This window comes from Coregonus clupeaformis, chromosome 8 (genome assembly GCF_020615455.1).
Source record: "Coregonus clupeaformis isolate EN_2021a chromosome 8, ASM2061545v1, whole genome shotgun sequence".
Taxonomy (NCBI): Eukaryota; Metazoa; Chordata; class Actinopteri; order Salmoniformes; family Salmonidae; genus Coregonus; species Coregonus clupeaformis.
This window is the reverse complement of record NC_059199.1, coordinates 21,532,447-21,548,628: the sequence shown is the minus strand read 5'-3', so window position 1 is coordinate 21,548,628 and position 16,182 is coordinate 21,532,447. Positions and strand designations below refer to the sequence as shown.

At 45.8% G+C, this 16,182-nt stretch overlaps 1 pseudogene; it reads right to left on the bottom strand.

Moving 5' to 3' along the window:
• Positions 1–1,975: 1,975 nt before the first annotated feature.
• Positions 1,976–16,182, bottom strand: part of LOC121572453 — a 35,825-nt pseudogene continuing 21,618 nt past the window's right edge.

Here is a 16,182-nt window from a genome sequence, read left to right as displayed (position 1 = left end):
GTCCCAAATAGCAGCCTATTCGCTACATACTGCACTACTTCCCTATGGGTCCTGGTCAAAAGTAGTGCACTATATAGGGAATATGGTGCCATTTGGGACACATGCCAAGATGGTGTGAGCATGTGAAAGAGGGATGGGTGGATAAACTGATAAATGTCTGCAATAATGCCATAATAAAAAGAAGGGAACAGTGAATATATGAAAGATGTGTTTTGGTTCTTCCTACAACAAAATAAGGATACGATTATGAGATAATCTGAATAACACTGTTCATTATAAACACAAGGCATCCAAGAACTCATCGATACACAAACACGCAGCTCACCGACCCCCAAACTCACACACACTCACGGACACCCCAGCTCTCACACACTACCCCTACTTTGCCAACAGTACCTTCACTAAAGAAGTACAATGCCACTCTGTCTATGTGCACATGAGTAACCAATAGTGGTTAGATAAAAAAACTAAACTACAGTTTGTTGGGCTCAATTTCATTACAATTCAATTAGGAATTGATCCCATTTGATTCACAATTCAAAAAAGATTTCAGGATCAGAAAAAGAGAAGTGAAAAGACCCAGAGATTCCTCCTAAACTTTTCAGACTGTTCCAGAGTCCTATTTAAACTGACAAGGTTAAACCAACAACTTGACTAATTTAAACTGACAAGGTTACACCGGCAACTTGACAAACAATTTAAACTGACAAATTTAAACTGACAACTTGACTAACCTGGAACATGGGTCTATGTGTGAACTTCCTTAATATTTCAACTCAGAAACAGGACACACGCGCACACACAAACACACGTGTGTGTCCTGTGTGTCTCTTCCAATAAGTAGTTGTTTGAGGAATGTGTGAATTTGAGCAGGTCAGTAACCTGATCACCATGTGATCCGTTTAGCTCTTTAGCATCCTGTTGTAACTGTGAGAGTCACCTGTAGCTAACTGCATTGTATTCAAATGACCTGACAGTGTGTCAGTGTGTGTTGTCATACTTTTCCCACACCTGTCGCGGATCAAATTGACAAAGGCAACAAGGTTGTCATGGAAACATACATATGCAGTAATGGGGACTATTTTAGGGGGAATACTACACTGTTTCCCTTTTGTGTTCTAGCTTTACTTCAGCACACACTTGCACACACACACACTTAGACACATACACCACCACCACACACACACACAAACACACTTAGACACACACACAGGCTAACACACACAGGCCGTACACTCACAGCTTCGCCCCCAACCCACACACACTTCTTGCTTGTTAAAGATACCTTAGAAATACCTTCTCACAGAGATTATGGTCATAGACATATGTCTAAAAGATTCCTGAAGAAGGCACAGATTTATGTTTACAGCGGTGGCCTCTCTCTGTGTGTGTGTGTGAGATACTGCAGCTCTCGCAGTCTGTTCAATATGTCTCAGAGCAGTTCCCAGGCATCAAGAGAGTCTTTGGTGTGTGTGTGTGTGTGTGTGTTTATGTGCGCGAGTGTCTGAATCCTCTTTTCCCACCCTATCCCTTCCCTGAGGGTAGAGGAAGCCAGAACAGAAGAACCAGGGCAAGGGGGCTCCCAAGCATCCATCAGCCCAGGATGGAGTGCTCTGTCTGGGCATGTCTTCTGACGGCGAAAGGTGAAAGCTGGAGCTAGCTTGGGGCTCCATACAATGTCTTAATTGTGGCTAATATCAGAAACACTTAAGTCAGCACTTTCCCACCACCTCTCCTCACCCTTCTTATCCCTACTTCTCTCCCTCCTCTCCTCTTCCCTACTTCTCTCTTTCCCCTCCTTTTCCCATCCTGTCTGTGTCAGTGGTATCAATGCATCATGAATATTCCTTCATGATTTGCCATTATGACGTGTTCAGTCTGTAGCCACTTCTTTTTCCACACACTCTCCTTCCCTCCCTTGAGTCCCAACTTTTATTAGGAAAGCAAGACAGAGATATGGAAGTAGGAGAGGAGGTCAGTTGAAGAGGATGGAGTCCTTCTTAGTGATGATTCCCAATAACCTCCTGAGAGAGAGGGATGAGAGAGGTGGAGGGAGAGAGAGAGAGAGAGAGAGAGAGAGAGAGAGAGAGAGAGAGAGAGAGAGAGAGAGAGAGAGAGAGAGAGAGAGAGAGAGAGAGAGAGAGAGAGAGAGAGAGAGAGAGAGAGAGAGAGAGAAAGGGAGAGATAAAGAGAGGGGGAAAAGAAAGAAGGGGGCGATAAAGAGAGAGAGATAATTTACCATTACAGATGAACAATGAGAACAATGTTTACAGTGAGTGATGTTTAAGCAGATGTTTACAATTTCATACCAATACAGCATTCTTCAATTAAATTGAGAGAGAGTGAGAGAGAGGAGATAGTGAAAGGAGAGAAAGAGAGAGGAGAAAGAGAGAGGGAAAGAGAGAGGGAAAGAGAGAGAGAGTTTTAAATTGCACATAAGAGAGAGAGAAAGAGATCTTTATGAAAGAGAGGAAACTTGTATCCAATTCAAAGGTCTGGTTTTGTATTCAAATCAACAAGAGCCAACCTACCAGACAACCAAACAATACACACTGACATCACCATACAAGGTCTCCGGGTTTAAATCTCTCTCTGTGTGTATATGTGTGTGTGTGTGTGTGTGTGTGTGTGTTTAACTATTTTGTTAGTACCCACAAGGTCAAATGCTATTTCTAGGGGGTTTAGGGTTAAGGTTAGAATTAGTGTCAGGGTTAGGTTTAGAATTACATTAAGGGTTAGGAGCTAGGGTTAGGTTTAGGGGTTAGGGAAAATAGGATTTTGAATGGGACTGAATTGTGTGTCCCCACAAGGTTAGCTGTACAATACTGAGTGTGTGTGTGTAGTGAAGATTATGTTATTCTGTTGACAGACTCCACCCTCTCTGCTAATCAGGCCATGATGTTGTTTAGGATGGAGGGATGGAGGGAGTAGAGGAGAGGGGGACGAAGGCTTGTTTGTTTTTTATTCTCTAGTGGAGGAGAGATGCACACAATCTGGCAGAGTCAGATGTTCACTGTCACTCATTCTCTGTCTGGAAATGGAGATGAGGATGTATACCCACACACGCACACACACACACAAACACACATGGACACGCATACGCACAGATACACAGACGCGCACACATACACACACCCGCACACACACTTTGCCTTTTCTATTCTATTCCCTAACTGTATGTATTGATGTTCTGAGAGAGACAAACAAACACCTTCCTAATATTGAGTTGCACCCCCTTTTGCCCTCAGAACAGCCTCAATTCGTCGGGGCATGGACTACAAGGTGTCAAAAGCATTCCACAGGGATGCTAGCTCATGTTGACTCCTATGCCTCCCACAGTTGTGTAAAGTTGGCTGGATGTCCCTTGGGTGGTGGACCATTCTTGATACACACAGGAAACTGTTGAGCTTGAAAAACACAGCAGCGTTGCAGTTCTTGATATACTCAAACCGATGCCCCTGCTACCATACCCCAGCACTTTAATAACTTTAATATTTGTCTTGCCCATTCACCCTCTGAATGGCACATATACACAATCCATGTCTCAATGCTTCAAAATCCTTCTTTAACCTGTCTCCTCCCCTTCATCTACTCTGATTGAAGTGGATTTAACAGGTGACATCAACAAGGGATCATAGCTTTTAACTGGATTCACCTGGTCAGTCTATGGGTGTGTTCGTAAATTCAATCTGGAGTGCAAGAGTGCACTCTGGGCGTTTGTAAATTCAGAGCGTTGTCAGATTGTCCGAAAATTCAGAGTGTTTCGCTCTCGGAGCGTTCAGTGCGCACACAACTCACAACTGCGGTCAAGCACCCAAGCTAACTGGCTAACGTTGGCTAGCTTGCTAGCTACTTCCAGACACAAATGAGAGAACACCTCACTCTGACCATTTTACTCACCCTAGGAGAGCTGGTCAGGCTGTTTTCATGTTATCCAGATCGTTGATGACTGTAACTGTGCTGCTGGCAACAATTTAATTACGCTTTTTTCCGACGTTTACTGACACCGGCCATATCAAATCAAATCAAATTTGATTGGTCACATAAACATATTTAGCAGAAGTTATTGTGGGTGTAGCGAAATGGTTGTGTTCCAGTGCAGTAGTATCTAACAATTCACAACAATACACACAAATCTAAAGTAAAATTATGGAATTAAGAAATATATAAATATTAGGACGGGCAATGTCGGAGTGGCATTGACTAAAATACAGTAGAATAGAATACAGTATATACATATGAAATTAGTAAAGCAGTATATAAACATTATTAAAGTGACTAGTGTTCAATTATTAAAGTGACCAGTGATTCTATGTCTATGTATATAAGGCAGCAGCCTCTAAGGTGCAGGGTTGAGTAACTGGGTGGAAGCCGGCTAGTGATGGCTATTTAACAGTCTGATGACCTTGAGATAGAAGGTTTTTCAGACTCTCGGACCCAGCTTTGATGCACCTGTACTGACCTAGCCTTCTCCATGATAACGGGGTGAACAGGCCGTGGCTTGGGTGGTTGATGTTCTTGATGATCATTTTGACCTTTATGTGACATCGAGTGCTGTAGGTGTCCTGGAGGGCAGGCAGTGTGCCCCCGGTGATGCGTTTGGCAGACCGCACCACCCTCTGGAGAGCCCTGCGGTTGCGTACGGTGCAGTTGTCGTACCAGGCGGTGAAACAGCCTGAAAGGATGCTCTCAATTGTGCATCTGTTAAAGTTTGTGAGGGTCTTAGGAGCCGAATTTCTTCAGCCTCCTGTCTGTGTGGGTGGACCATTTCAGATTGTCAGTGATGTGTATGCTGAGGAACTTTAAGCTTTTCACCTTCTCCACTGCGGTCCCGTCGATGTGGATAGGGGCGTGCTTCCTCTGCTGTTTCCTGAAGTCCACGATCAGCCCCTTCGTTTTGTTGACATTGAGGGAGAGGTTATTTACCTGGCACCACTCTGCCAGGGCCCTTACCTCCTTCCTGTAGGCTGTCTCATCATTGTTGGTAATCAGGCCTAGTACTGTTGTGTCGCCTGCAAACTTGATGATTGAGTTGGAGGGGTGCTTGGCCACGCAGTCATGGGTGAACAGGGAGTACAGGAGGGGGCTGAGCACACACCCTTGTGGGGCCCCTGTGTTGAGGATCAGCGAACTGGAGGTGTTGTTTCCTACCTTCACCACCTGGGGGCGGCCCGTCAGGAAGTCTGGGCTCCAGTTGCATATGGGCGGGGTTCAGACCCAGGGCCCGAGCTTAATGATGAGCTTAGAGGGTACTATGGTGTTGAAGGCTGAGCTATAGTCAATGAACAGCATTCTTAAATAGGTATTCCTCTAGTCCAGATGGGATAGGGTAGTGTGCAGTGCGATGGCGATTGCATCACCTGTGGATCTCTTGGGCGGTATGCAAATTGAAGTGGGTCTAGGGTGTCAGGTAAGGTAGAGGTAATATGATCCTTATCTAGCCTCTCAAAGTACTTCATGATGACAGAAGTGAGTGCTACGGGGCGATAGTCATTTAATTCAGTTACCTTTGCTTTCTTGGGTACAGGAACAATGGTGGACATATTGAAGCAAGTGGGGACAGCAGACAGGGATAGGGAGAGATTGAATATGTCCGTAAACACTCCAGCCAGCTGGTCTGCGCATGCTCTGAGGACGCAGCTAGGGATGCTGTCTGAGCCGGCAGCCTTGCGAGGGTTAACACGCTTAAATGTCTTACTCACGTTGGCCACGGCGAACAAGAGCCCACAGTCCTTGGGAGCAGGCCGCATCGGTGGCACTGTGTTATCCTCAAAGCGGGCGAAGAAGGTGTTTAGCTTGTCTAGGAGCAAGACGTCAGTGTCCGCGAAGTGGCTGGTTTTCCCTTTGTAATCTGTGATTGTTTGTAGGCCCTGCCACATATGTCTCGTGTCTGAGCTGTTGAATTGCAACTCCACTTTGTCTCTGTACGGACGTTTTGCCTGTTTGTTTGACTTACAGAGGGAATAACTACACTGTTTGTATTCTACCATAATCCCAGTCACCTTGCCGTGGTTAAATGTGGTGGTTCGCACTTTCAGTTTTGCGCGAATGCTGCCATCTATCCACAGTTTTTGATTTGGGTAGGTTTTAATAGTCACAGTGGGAACAACATCCCCTATGCACTTCCTGATGAACTCAGTCACCGTGTCTGTGTATACGTCAATGTTATTCTCAGAGGCTACCCGGAACATATCCCAGTCCGCGTGATCAAAACTATCTTGAAGCATGGATTCCGATTGGTCAAACCAGCACTGAAAATACCTTAGCATGGGTAATTCCTGTTTGAGTTTCTGCTTATAGGAAGGGAGGAGTAAAATTGAGTTGTGATCTGATTTGCCAAATGAAGGGTGATGGAGGGCCTTGTAGCCATCCCGGAAGGGGGAGTAACAATGGTTGTGCGTTTTTGCTGCGCGAGGACTACAGGGAATGTGTTGATAGAACTTCGGTAGCATTTTCCTTATATTCAACGGGTGTTGAGCGTTCGTAAATTCATCAGTTATTCTGTGCTCTGTCACACTCAGATGTTTCTGTGTACTCAGTGTATTTACACAAGGAATCTTTCCTGGAATCTTCATTGTTGTAAAGACAATAGAATATAATGTTTTGGTGATTACAGAACATCATTCTACTCAGTTATCTGAGGTTCTGAGAAACAACACTCCTTGCCCTCAAGCTGTACTCCATTTTGCTCTCTCCCCTTTAGCCTCTTTCAAACCAAACTTGCTACAGAAAACACACCAGTGTTGGGGTCAATCCATCTCAGTTCAGTCCAAACTAAAGTTCAAATGCACACTTTTACTCATAGAGAAGCATTGAGAAAAATGTACATTAGACTTTCCGCTTACTTCCTGAATTGAGTTAATTTAAATGGGTTTGACCCCAACCCTGACCCTGACAAACACACACACCCTCTCCCCTACTCACCCGTTATATGTGACCAGAAACTGCCTGAGTCCCAGCTTCCTGAAGATCCACAGCTACAGTGTCTTGCAAAAGTATTTATCCCTATTTTGTTGCACTACAACCTGTAATTTAAATTGATTTTTATTTGAATTTCATTTCATTTTGTGGACATACACAAAATAGTCCAAATTGGTGAGGTGAAATGAAAAAAATCACTTGTTTCAAATAATTCTATAAAATAAATAACGTAAAAGTGGTGCGTGCATATGTATTCACCCCCTTTGCTATGAAGCCCCTATATAAGATCTGGTGCAACCAATTACCTTCAGAAGTCACATAAGTGGTTAAATAAATTCCACCTGTGTGCAATCTAAGTGTCACATGATCTGTCACGTGATCTCAGTATATATACACCTTGTTCTGAAAGGCCCCAGAGTCTGCAACACCACTAAGCAAGGGGCACCACCAAGCAAGCGGCACCATGAAGACCAAGGACCTCTCCAAACAGGGAAATTCTTAAGGTAAACCTGTTTCAGTCTTCCAGAGATTTGAGATTGGGATGGAGGTTCACCTTCCAGCAGCACCATGAAGACCAAGGACCTCTCCAAACAGGGAAATTCTTAAGGTAAACCTGTTTCAGTCTTCCAGAGATTTGAGATTGGGACGGAGGTTCACCTTCCAGCAGGACAATGACCCTAAGCATACTGCTAAAGCAACACTTGAGTGGTTTAAGGGGAAACATTTAAATGTCTTGGAATGGCTTAGTCAAAGCACAGACCTCAATCCAATTGAGAATCTGTGGTATGACTTAAAGATTGCTGTACACCAGCGGAACCCATCCAACTTGAAGTTTTACCTTGAAAAAATCCCAGTGGCTAGATGTGCCAAGCTTGTAGAGACATACCCCAAGAGACTTGCCGCTGTAATTGTTGCAAAAGTTTTTTTTGTCTTATTTCTTGTTTGTTTCACAATAAAAAGATTTTGCATCTTCAAAGTGGTAGGCATGTCGTGTAAATCAAATGATACAACCCCCCCCAAAAAATCTATTTTAATTCCAGGTTGTAAGGCAACAAAATAGGAAAAATGCCAAGAAGGGTGAATACTTTCGCAAGCCACTGTATCTCCATGGGGCTATGGCCTGTCACAGTGAAGGGACTAAGGTCCAGGATGCCTATACATATACAAATATAACATAGTATAATATAAACATAACATTATATAACATATTCTCTGTGTGTTTGTGTGTGTGGGACCTTACCCCTCAGTTTGACATCAGGGGGCCTGGGGTGGAGGGGGGCACGTGTTCTGTGAAGAACACTAAATGAGGCACTGACCACCCCCTCCTGTCGCTTACGAGCGTTGTCTAAAAGGGGAAGGAGAGGGAGGGGGGACTGAGGGGGGAACGAGGGGAAGACGGATGTAGAGAAAGTGGGGAGGATTTCGTCATAGATGCATAAAACTAAAGTATCTACACACAGCGATATGCAAACACATACTGATTTGTAATTTGTAATGGGCCTCACGGACACACATATCTGAAGATTACACATTAACAGACACACGTTAGCAAATACAGATCAGCCACACAGTCCAACATTGCTCACAACATTGCCACACACCTCATTGTCAAACCTGTCCATTGGCAAACACACACATCACATGTGGAACTGATTGGCAAACACACAAAGCAAACATAGACACAGAGAGAGAAGGAGGAGAGAGATGGAGAGAGAGACAGACAGAGAGAGACAGGCAGACAGACAACGGGTGAGTAGCAGAGAGAATGGTTACTGTGAGAAAGAAAAATAATGAGATAGTTGTTTCTGCATCTCACACATCCCCCCCCTCCACCACCATCACCTAGAGATACAACAAGGACCCTCCTCAGCACAAAGCCTACTAGTCTCTGAGATTCCTGTGAGACCACCACAAGGAACCCTGTGTCTGCTACCATCCCCTCCACCTTCCTTACACTCATACCCTGCTGAGCACTACCAAGGGAGGGTCCGACCGCCTAGGGTGCATCATGTGTTAGTGCATCAACAAATGTTAGTGCATTGAATCGCATTGCATTGAACTGAATCACATCCATTCGTTCCTCTAATCAAACCGAATCGACCCGAATCGTTTCAAACTAAAACTTATACTTCCTGTATTGTTTCGGAGTCCATGTATCTAGATAAATATTGAATCGTCTTGAAAGGGAATGATGCACATCCCTACTAACCCCAACCATACACCTATCCCTAACCTCAACACTGTTGTCCCTCCCAGCTTGGCCATCTAGTGATCTCCTTACCCAAACATGCAGCAGCCACCACCATGGCATACAACCCTGGGGTGATAGAGTCCTCCCCTGGAGAGCAACAGCCCTTGAAGATGACCCAATCATGGTGGTTTAACGTAATCTGTTCCATGGCAATGCCCAGTAGTCTGCCTGCTATTGGTCCCACAGCCATACTGGGGATGAAAAAAACGGAGGGGACCTGGAGAGAGGGACTTTATTTGCTTACTCATTAAAACAATTATGTGTATAAGCATACAACCAGTCAAATCAATATAGTCCCAGTCGGTATTAGATAGAATGTTGCGGCTCCGCCCGCCTGTGGGGAAAACAACCTGTAGTTACTGTAGCAGTTTCAGGGGTTGTTGTGGTGGAGGGACGGTATGTGCCTGCGAGGTTTCTTTGTTTTCTGGCTGCTAGGTCCACGGACAGCAATGTGAAGTATTCCCCAGAGGCAGGACCATTGACAGCTCAGGGGAACACTTCTAGACTGCAGCAGAACAGCCACACCTCTCCAGTTGTAATCAGAGCCAAACTGCAGACAGGTGAAACCAATCAGGGCCTCTACTTAACCACGCCCTGGGTTTTCTTTCTTTGTCTTTTTTTTGACCCCAGTAGGTGAAGGAGTAGAAGGTTATTGGGGAGACAGAACGTACGGTGGAGAAGGAGGATTAACGGAAGAAAGAAACGTATGATTTCAACACGGATTGAACCCCCAAAGACCAAGATTGGAGGACCGTCCACTGGTGACAAAGTGTTTACTCTGTCTATTTTGAGTTTGGTATATCAGGAACGCTGCCGAAACCTGATAGTAATAGACCGGTTGAACCCTTCACTTGGACTGGTGGTGTGTGTTTGTATGTGTAAACCCTGCCTTACAAAGCTCTTGGCGCCGAAACTGCCACATTTGTGGAGAATGCGGGCAAGGCAGTGAGGATACACATACAGCCACACCAATTCTTTGGGGGGTTGTTTAAGGACAGACAACCATGGAAGATCTGTTGAAGTATTTAGTCACTTCCAATAACCTGCAACAAGAAGCCACTCGGTAGCAAACGGAAACCTATCACTTGATATTGGAGGAACAAAGGAAGGGTCAACTGCAGACAAATATGGACATGCAAAAGTTAACTGTTGAAATCACTGCGGTGAAAATGGCTCAACAGACCGCTGGTCTACCCTTCATGGCCACTCGGTATCTGCAGAAAATGATGCAGGATGATGACGTTGAGGCTTTTCTCAAGACATTTGAGCGAACGGCAGAATGAGAGGCATGGCCACAGATAAAATGGGCAGGAATACTGGTTTCTTTGTGGGGATGCAAGACAGGCGTGGTCTGAACTGGAAGCAAAGGAAGCCAATGACTATGACACACTGAAGAAGGAAATATTAGCACGGTTGGGAGTCACTGTCTCTTTGAGGGCACAGCGGTTCCACACTTGGACATATCAACCAGAGAAGGCACCCAGGTCATGTTTGACCTGGACCACCTAGCAAAGATATGGCTAGAGCACGTAACCCTCAGTACTGGGGACATCGTGGAAAGAATAGTGATTGACCACTACATCTGGGCCTTACCTAACGAGTTAAAGAAGGTTGTCAGCCTGGAATAGAGGGGTGGATACCGACATCCAGGAGTGCTACCAGTGTGGCGAAATAGGACACATCGCATGGAACTGTCCTAAGAAGGAGGAACCCATGCAGGTTGACATTTCCAATAAACACCACTGCCATGTCATTTCTGCCCATATCCAAGCCCACCACCACCCACCGCACCTCAGTCGGGTACAGGTCCAAGGGAAAGAAGTTGATGCTCTTCTAGACTCCGGGAACATGGTCTCCCTCATCATGCCTTCACTATTAACCCAGCAACAGAGGACTACCGCTCCAACCTTGGACATCACCTGTGTACACGGGGACACCAGAACTTACCCAACCGCAGATGTAGAGATTAACACCACCAGAGGGCGGTTCAGAGGTAACCTAGGGTTGATTGAGAACCATATCCCGTGCTACTGGGTCGCGACTGTCCATATGTTAAAGAATTGTGGAAAGGACTACAGGACAAAGGAGTTGGCGGTGCCAGTAATAGGGCATGCCAGGTAGCATTTACATTTTACATTTTCCAGTGAAAATAAAATGAAACCGCTACCAAATAACTCCCATACCTATGAAAGGAAAATTAACAAGTTGGTACTTAACCTGCCCAACTCCCGCAGCTGACACTCGAGTTCTCCTGGGAGAAGAAGGGGAAGGAAACAACGAAGAGGCAGGAAACCCAGTGGGGATAAACGGGCCAGAAATGGTGGAAGAGGAGGAACAGGAGGCGAGGGGCCTGGAAATTCTTATGCCAATGAGATCTTTCCTCCTGAGTTAACACAGTATAGGGGAAGGTTTGGTACGGCTCAGCTGGAAGACTCCACACTACAGAACGCCAGACAGAATGTCAAGGTCATACAGTGAGGGAAAAAGGTATTTGATCCCCTGCTGATTTTGTACATTTGCCCACTGACAAAGACATGATCAGTCTATAATTTTAATGGTAGGTTTATTTGAACAGTGAGAGACAGAATAACAACAAAAAAATCCAGAAAAACGCATGTTATAAATTGATTTGCATTTTAATGAGGGAAATAAGTATTTGACCCCTCTGCAAAACATGACTTAGTACTTGGTGGCAAAACCCTTGTTGGCAATCACAGAGGTCAGACGTTTCTTGTAGTTGGCCACCAGGTTTGTACACATCTCAGGAGGGATTTTGTTCCACTCCTCTTTGCAGATCTTCTCCAAGTCATTAAGGTTTCGAGGCTGACGTTTGGCAACTCAAACCTTTAGCTCCCTCCACAGATGTTCTATGGGATTAAGGTCTGGAGACTGGCTAGGCCACTCCAGGACCTTGATGTGCTTCTTCTTGAGCCACTCCTTTGTTGCCTTGGCCGTGTGTTTTGAGTCATTGTCATGCTGGAATACCCATCCACGACCCATTTTCAATGCCCTGGCTGAGGGAAGGAGGTTCTCACCCAAGATTTGACGGTACATGGCCCCGTCCATAGTCCCTTTGATGCGGTGAAGTTGTCCTGTCCCCTTAGCAGAAAAACACCCCCAAAGCATAATGTTTCCACCTCCATGTTTGACGGTGGGGATAGTGTTCTTGGGGTCATATGCAGCATTCCTCCTCCTCCAAACACGGCGAGTTGAGTTGATGCCAAAGAGCTCCATTTTGGTCTCATCTGACCACAACACTTTCACCCAGTTCTCCTCTGAATCATTCAGATGTTCATTGGCAAACTTCAGACAGCCCTGTATATGTGCTTTCTTGAGCAGGGGGACCTTGCGGACGCTGCAGGATTTCAGTCCTTCACGGCGTAGTGTGTTACCAATTGTTTTCTTGGTGACTATGGTCACAGATGCCTTGAGATCATTGACAAGATCCTCCCGTGTAGTTCTGGGCTGATTCCTCAACGTTCTCATGATCATTGCAACTCCATGAGGTGAGATCTTGCATGGAGCCCCAGGCCGAGGGAGATTGACAGATCTTTTGTGTTTCTTCCATTTGCGAATAATCGCACCAACTGTTGTCACCTTCTCACCAAGCTGCTTGGCGATGGTCTTGTAGCCCATTCCAGCCTTGTGTAGGTCTACAATCTTGTCCCTGACATTCTTGGAGAGCTCTTTGGTCTTGGCCATGGTGGAGAGTTTGGAAACTGATTGATTGATTGCTTCTGTGGACAGGTGTCTTTTATATAGGTAACAAACTGAGATTAGGAGCACTCCCTTTAAGAGTGTGCTCCTAATCTCAGCTCGTTACCTGTATGAAAGACACCTGGGAGCCAGAAATCTTTCTGATTGAGAGGGGGTCAAATACTTATTTCCCTCATTCAAATGCCAATCAATTTATAACATTTTTGACATGCGTTTTTCTGGATTTTTTTGTTGTTATTCTGTCTCTCACTGTTCAAATAAACCTACCATTAAAATTATAGACTGATAATTTCTTTGTCAGTGGGCAAACTTACAAAATCAGCAGGGGATCAAATACTTTTTTCCCTCACTGTAGATGGTGAACCTGTAACTCCTGCTCATGTACTCACCTTTCCCCATTTTTCCATGAGAAACAATCTCTTATACCAGGTCACGAAGTCCAATGATGTCACAGTGGAGCAGCTGTTGGCTCCAACCCTGTTTCGGCGGACAGTGCTGAAACTGGCCTATAGCCACTTGTTGGGAGAACATTTACGGAGAGAAAAAAGACAAGAACGGGTGTTAAAACGCTTCTTCTGGCCAGGGGTATATACAGATGTGGTAAGGTATTGTCAGGGGTGTCCTGACAGTCAGAGAACCTCACCCCTCCCCTGATTTACGAAATCCCTTAATCCTGTTGCCAGTGATAGACACTCCATTCGATAGAATTGCTATGGATTTAATTGGACCCTTACCAAAGTCGGAAAAAGGTTTTCAACGTATACTGGTCGTAGTGGATTATGCCACCAGGTATCTCGAGGCTATTCCCCTGCGTAGTGCCAACACCAAGAGAATCGCCAGAGAGCTGCTACAGATGTATTCCAGGGTAGGTTTACCCCGAGATATACTGACGGACCAAGGTACAGTGTTCATGTCCAAGGTGATGAAAGATTTATGTAAATTGCTTAAAATCAAACAACTGCGCACGTCTGTATATCACCCCCAGACAGACGGCCTAGTCGAGAGATTCAAAAGAACCCTGAAATCCATGCTTAGACGGACCATGAAGCGGCATGGGCGAAACTGGGACCAGCTGCTGCCGTTTTTGATGTTTGCTATAAGAGAGGTACCCCTGGTATCCTACTGGTTTTTCCCCATTTGAGCTATTGTTGTCCCACAGGCCCAGGGGATTGTTAGATGTAATGTCCATTGTGAAGGAACATTTACAGCAGGCCCAAGAAGCCCAGAGTCGAGTGTATAACCGTCCCGCTCAACACCGAGAGTTTGGCCCAGGGGATCGGGTTATTGTGTTAGTACCCACAACGGAATGTAAATACCTGGCCACATGGTGGGGTCTCTACATGGTGCTGCAGAAATTGGGGCATGTGAACTACCTCATCCATCTGCCAGGGAGAAGTAAGCCAGAACAGGTGTATCATATTAACCTGTTAAAAAAGTGAGTAAGTCAAGAAGCACTGTGGGGTGTGGGGTGGCGAGGGGCTGGGGGGGGGTGGACAAAGATACAGACTTCAGTACTTTCGGCCACTTCCTCTTCTTCCGAGAACCTGCTGGAAGAGATTACCCTTGGAGATGTATCGCCGTCCCAGACCCAAGAGTTACGTGAGTTGGTTATGGAAAATAAAGATGTGTTTTCTTCCTTACCAGGACACACCTATCACATCCAGCATGACATCATCAAGCCTCCGGGGATAAGGGTCCATCAAAAACCTTACCGGGCGCCAGAGGCGAAGTGAGCGGCAATAAAACAAGAAGTGGGGAAGATGTTGGAGCTGGATGTCATTGAAGAGTCACACAGTGCGTGGTCCAGCCCGATAGTCCTGGTGTCGAAACCAGATGGTACAGGACGATTCTGTAATGACTTCAGTAAGTTGAATGCCATTTCGGAATTTGATGCTTATCCCATGCAGAGAATAGATGAGATGATAGAAAGACTGGGAAATGCCCGGTTCATCAGTACACTTGACCTAACCAAGGGATATTGGCAGGTTCCTCTGACCCCTGCAGCTCGTGAGAAGACGTCATTCTCCACTCCAGACGGTCTGTTCCAATATGTGTGACTGCCCTTTGGACTTCATGGAGCCCCGCCACGTTTCAAAGGCTGATAGACCGCATTCGGCGCCCACATCAATCCTATGCTGCAGCCTACCTGGACAATGTGATAATCCACAGCCACACGTGGGAGGAGCACCTAATCCAATTAACAGCATTCCTCTATGCCCTTCGGCAAGCAGGACTCACGGCGAACCCAAAGAAATGCACGCTGGGGGTAAGTGAAGAAAAGTATCTGGGCTATTCCATAGGGTGAGTGTTGATCAAACCACAAGAGAAGAAGGTCGCTGCAATCCAGAATTGGCCTCGACCTGTGAATAAGAAACAGGTACGGACTTTCCTGGGAATAACCTGTTAGTACAGACGTTTCATCCATGATTATTTCTGGTCTCCTGTTTCATTTCTGGTCCCCTGTGTGACCTGACCCGGAAGACAAAACCTGCCATGGTACAGTGGAACCCTGTGGCCGAAGAGGCATTTCAGAAACTGAAAACGGCCTTATGCACTGCCCCGTGTTGTATTCGCCGGATTTCTCTAAACCTCATTGTACAGACAGATGCATCGGACACTGGAATTGGAGCTGTACTCTCGCAGGAACATCCGGTGCTGAACATTAGCTGTAAGTTAATTCCCTGTGAAACCAAATATGCAACAGTGGAAAATAAGTGTTTGGCAATCAAATGGGCTCTGGAGTCCTTGAAATATTATGTTCTAGGCTGCAGATTTGTGTTGATGACAGATCACGCTCCCCTTACCTGGATGAAGCAGAATAAGGACAATAACGCCCGGAACACCTGGTGGTTCCTCAGCCTTCAGTCTTTCCACTATCGGATCGTCCACCGTTCGGGTTCTAAACATGCTAATGCTGATGCCATGTCCCGTATGCATGCCATGTTTTCGTTGACTGCTCTGACCACAGGGTCAACGCTGAGTGGGAAGGTATGTAGCTGTTTCAGGGGTTGTGTGGTGGAGGGACGGTATGTCCCTACAAGGTTTCTTTGTTTTCTGGCTGACAGGACCACGGACAGCAATGTGAAGTATTCCCAAGAGGCAGGACCATGGACAGCTCAACACTTCTAGACTGCAGCAGAACAGCCACACCTATCTACAGTTGTTAGAGCCAAACTGCAGACAGGTGAAACCAATCAGAGCCTCTACTTAACCGCGCCCTGGGTTTTCTTTCTTTGTCTTTTCTTTGACCCTGGTAGGTGAAGGAGTAGGAGGTTTTTGGGGAGACAGAACGT